Here is a 5,754-nt window from a genome sequence, read left to right on the forward strand (position 1 = left end):
GGATGGGAATAAACAAATATGGAAAAGAGGAAAACAAAAGTTAAACAAGTCAGTGAGCAGTATTTAAACAGGTATTGCGGAATTATACATTCGCGTCCTAGTTTGAGGGTACCTGATTGTGCCTGAGGTAAGCCTAGAAACATATAGATTTGGAGAAATTCAATGCCGATAATTGCGTCATTTCATTAATATAATAAATAGACCAAATCTCTATTAAAACGACAATAATTATAAAGAGTTACTAGTTGCATTTTCATTACAATTGAATTGTAAAACGACTCTAGAAAATAAGTAAATATCAATTCAAATCTACTTGGTCCCAGAGGGACCTTTTCCAAGCTTGGCCTTCTTAGCCCCATCGATCAGATTCCTAAGGTCGCGCATGTCCAGCAGCAGATACGCCCTTGCTAGATGTCCTCCTTCATTACCCTCTGCATTCTGACAATCCACGATCCTTTTCCTCACCTTCCCCTCAAGCTCCATCAGACCCTGCTCTAAATGCTCCAACCTCTCTGTTGATTTAGTAGCAATTCCTATCCATTCATTGATTGCTTTCGTGTCTACTTTGTGCTGTTCTAAATGTCTGGCCTCAGATTCAAAAATCCTTTTGCATAACCTCCTATATTTGACTTGTGCCTCGACAGCATCGTCTATGACCCTATTTCCCAAATCAATCCCCGGCTTGGCTTCTCCTACTACGTCATCGACCAACTTGATGGGTAGAAACACATATGGCCGGCGTGGTACCAATCTGGCTCGATGGTATCCTTTTCCACAATGATCTTTAGATGCCACATGTGTTGTGCCTCGTACTTGAACGGAATAGCATCACCTTGGAAATCTGCTTTGTAGTGAGCCATCTTGGAAACTCGGGGTATGACTTGTTTCCTCCTAGCTTGCGTCATGAATCTGATAGGAGCATATGGATACACCTTAATTCGATTAGCACTAGATGAGGAACATCTCTTGACTGATGATGAATTCGCTAGTAGAGAACCATTCGAACATCCAATGAACCTTGTCGTCAGTCAAATTGCTAAAGAAGTGTACCTAGCCCACAGCGTTTCTTGGTTGTGCAAACCTATCCGGGATAAAAGTCATTCTTTTCGGGTGGTGAAAAGCTATGTGGCCATTCCATGTCACCGCAGAAATTCTTGCCGGTATTGTCCCCTTTGAAGATGTTCCAACAGCCATATTTGTAGTAGCAAATTACAACCCTTAAAATAACTATATCCTTTCTTGCAGCGGTCTAAAGCTCGGTATATCTCTGCTACAACCATTGGGACAATAGTGTAGGTCTGTCCTTCAATTCCTTCCATTAGGGTCTTGGTAACCATAGGTAAGCGAGTGTGAATCCTTTCTCTTTGCATTGGGAATACCAGCATCCCCAGAAAACAGGCAATGAACACAAAAACCCGGCGGTGGGTCCAACCCAAAGAAGTAATTGCAAACTCGTCATTGTAAAGGCGGTAGGATTTGCTGTGCCCATAACGTTCGTAAAGGAAGTCAAAGGGTATATAAGACTTCTTCAGGCAGACTAACTCATCATTCCTTCTAAAACCCATTTTTAGAAACCCTCGAGAAGTGCGGTTTTCCGGTACCAATAGACCAGGGCTATCCCAGGGAAGTCCAGCAAAGCCCCCTATTTCCTCTAGAAGGGGAGTCATTTCTATATCACCAAAACGGAAAACAGCCCTCTTTTCATCCCAGAACATAGTAGAGGCCTCAATCAGTACATTGTTTGGCAGAATGTCTAGCACAGAAGGTAAGTTCGCAAGAACTCTTTTCATATGGTTTTTGTCGCTTGGAGAGAGATTTTCCCACCAATCCAGTAATAAAGGTGGGATACTTCGAACCATGCCGAACCTGGGGACTTCGTGCCTCATTTCTGCAAAACAGATAAAATTAGCCTTTTCCCCCTCCAAATTCGACTATTTACACATTAATGATTAGCACATCGGCACGTTTTCTCCAAATAATGCACATATCATGATTGTGCCCACTGGGATTATGGAAATCCCGGCAGACTTTGGACAAGGCTTGTCTTAGCGAGTTGTTACGCGGATAGCATTTTAACCCGTACTAGGTTTAGACATGATGCATGCACAGTTAACATCAGAGTGGGGTTTCTATAAAAGTCTAGACTGGTACCCTCAAGCAGACAACTTGCGAGGGAAAGGCACGGAACCGTCGATTGCACCGCTGATCGACTAGTTTTACCCCAAAGAAACCTTTCCAAATTTAAAGAGTGATTTAGGAGGAGCGCGGATACTAATCAAGTGCCGCTATGGTATTAATTACGCACGAGTGGAGTATAATGGAGCATGCTTTATGCAAAGATAAAACAACACGTTTTCAAGTATTTTGCATGATGAAAGTAGTAAATACAATATTAAATAAACGCAAAGACATAAAAGAAAGAAAAACAGGGAAGAAGTTACTTCGCGCAATGAAAGAATTGTAATAAAACAAATAAAGGGTTAAGGATTGGGGAGAGACATGATATAGCAAAATTAAAAGGTTTGGAGCAAGTGAACAGGATTAGGGAATAAGGGAAAACGCACATTGTAATCAAATTAAGCAAACAGTTGCATATGAGTTTATATAAAAGGAAAATAGGGAAGAGGATGTGCATGTAGCAATAAAAAGGGAAAATGGGAGCGGGATATTCAAGTAACAGCAAAATAACAAAGACACGCTTATGGGAGAGACTAATTCATGTAGGACCAAGTTCGCAATGGTAAAAGCCTAAAAATATCCCCAGCAGAGTCACCATGCTGTCGCGCCCCTTTTTCTCGCGAAATCGGGTTTCGACATTGACAACTCTTTTAAGGAAGGATTTTAAAAGAGAAGAGTCGCCACCTAACGATTTTTAAGGTGCGTTAGAGCACCTATTTGCAGATAACTCTGGATTAACTAGTTGCGTCACCTAAGATCGGGTAAGGGCTCAAATTACCTCAATGAGAAGGTATTAGGCACTCCTCGAGGTCCACAACGGTGGGATCCGGCCGAACTTGAATTATATGAATTAGTGTGAGAGAAAGGACAAATAAATAAAATGATTGATTTTAAAACAAAGATGGGGGGTCCTAAATTTTTTAGCCTAAAGGATCACCCTGTGCAACATAAATAATACTTCGTAACTCCCTTGAGATGGGGTGGTACTCATATTATTCAGCGGCTACAGACTATCATCTCCTGCTACCCGATTATTAACTTCAAGTTTTTTTACCTAAAGCGCACTAGTTAGTTCTAAGTTGTACCTTACGCGTGATCTACCCGTCCATGCCTATGGCCCAGGAGGCATTTGGACCTCTATCTCAGGGTGGTTCTAGACTTTAACTTAGGCTGCTCAAAAAATGAAAAATACTAGGCGACATACAAAACATTTTGAACTTTCACTTATAAGCAAATAAGGGCTCAAGTTGGCCTCTGCACTTAGACAACAAATGCACGCAAAACCTGATTAACAAAGACAGTTGTAGATTTTAACAAGTTGAAATTGCAGAAACCTATAGGCAGGATCTCTTTGTGATTCTGGATTTAATGGCCGGGCAGTTTACAATCTCTGAAACCTATATGGTTGCCTACTGATTACAGGTATAAGAGATTAAACCTATAGGCATGATATCTACGCATTTTTATGCAATAACTAATAGTGGTAATCACGGGATTATGTTTAGAATTGGCTAATTAAGTCCTATAGGCATGGTTTCTAGTGATGAAAATTTGAGGACTATTAAAGAAACGAGTAGGACAATTAATTAAACTGATTCAGACCCTATAGGCATGAGTTCTATAATTAAAACTTGTTTTAGATCCTATAGGCATGATTTTTATAATTCAAACTGATTTTAGATCCTATAGGCATGATTTCTATAATTAAAACTAATTTGAGATCCTATAGGCATGATTTCTAACAAGCAGGCATAGAACATATTTGAACCAAATGAAGAACCTATAGGCAGGATGGCCAACATATAATGATTGATCATTCTGAGCATAACAATATACCTATATGCAAGATTTCTATAATAACTGGAAAGTAAAACGTTTTGATCAAAGATAAAATATATATAGGCATGATTTGTAACACGTGATAGCTGAACATGTTTGAACATAATAGCACATTTTAACCAAGTAATGAACCTATAGGATGGATTTCTACCCATTTCAGTGCAAGTATAAGATAAAATCTCTTTCCCCAATTTCACTAATGCCCCAAAATATTATTACTAGAATTATTATAGACCCAGAATGAATAGAATAAATTACAAAGTCGAATAGCTATAGGGAGCCTACAGCAGGCCCAAAGGTAAACCTGGCCAGGGCAGCCTTCATTCTCACAGTTCACAACAGCCCCAAGGTTTAATGTAATGGACATAATGCAGCCAGGACTTGAGGGATTCCCCCAGCGATCTTAAAACAGAGTTGAGCATATAGAACCAAGACCCTAGTGCTTCACAGTTCCCAAGGGCTTCAAGAACCTAAGGTAGTGCTCACACTAGGGAGGTTTACAGAGATAACTCAGAGGAGAAACTGGGTACCAAGCCCTAGTGTGTCAGAGTTCACAAGGGTCTCAAATGAACCCTAGGCAGTGCTCATACTAGGGAGGTCAAAGGACAGAACCTAAGTAGCCTTAGCTTTCAGCCGGCTAAGAATGGGATTCAAAGAAGAAAGTACCAAAGTTGAGAAAATAAGAATTGAAGGGTTTAAACAGACACAACCAAATTTAGCAAACCAGACAAACAGTTGATTAAATCACAGAACTAAAAAAGAATAAGCTTAATGTAAATTGAGAAACAGGTTCAACAGTTAGCACAGAAGCAGTCACATGCTAAAAGAAAAGTTGAGAAATAACATGTTTGCACGATTGACTAAGGTTGTTATACACAGGTGCAAGACAGGTTAAAACATGGTTGAATCATGCCAAGTACACATCCTAGTGTTATTACCAAGGAAACAGGACAGCATTGTGATGAGTCAAATAATCATAGAAAGAGTAGGGTATCATGTTAGCAAAGGGGTGAGATTACAATCACAAATTAAGACACATATACAAACTATTACTCAGAATAGAAGGTAAAATCATGTCAAGTAGAAAGCATAGGCGTTCAAGCATTGTTATAGTGGTTTAATTAACAAAAGATGATCCAGTTTGTATCAAAGGTTTAGCCTAACTTCTCAAAGTACTAATTCAAACATGATGAGACAACTGTTTAAAATCACAAGCAACACTAGAGGAAGAGGGTATGGGGTCGAGTGATCATGTTGAATGACACAATAGCAGGGAGGTAAATTATGACTAACAATGCAGGTCTTAACACAGGCTCACACAAATGTGAGGCATCCACTGCAGGGATTCAGGACAAGTGAGTAAACATGTTCATGAGTATTCAAGAGTTTAACACACTAACTGATTAAACCTCAAGAAAGTCCAGATTAACCATGCTAGGAATAGATAACTTCAGAACTGGTAGAGTTAGGAACGGTTAAGTGTTAAAGGGGCTACTACATGTAGAGTTGATAGAACAACACCTAATATAACTCAGAAGCGCATTGAACTATAGATTCAGAAGTAAGAACAGATGCAAATCATAGACATGTAAGAATGAAATTGCAGAAGTCAAGTGACTCACCAGTTAAGCGAAAATGCACAAAAGAACAAAATTCCATAATATTCTGAGTAGCAAGATCCCAGAACTAAATGGCCTTGGCTTCCAGCCGGCCAAAACCAGAATATAGAATGCAAAT

The sequence above is a fragment of the Nicotiana attenuata genome, unplaced genomic scaffold (assembly GCF_001879085.1).
Source record: "Nicotiana attenuata strain UT unplaced genomic scaffold, NIATTr2, whole genome shotgun sequence".
In the NCBI taxonomy this organism is placed as follows: domain Eukaryota; kingdom Viridiplantae; phylum Streptophyta; class Magnoliopsida; order Solanales; family Solanaceae; genus Nicotiana; species Nicotiana attenuata.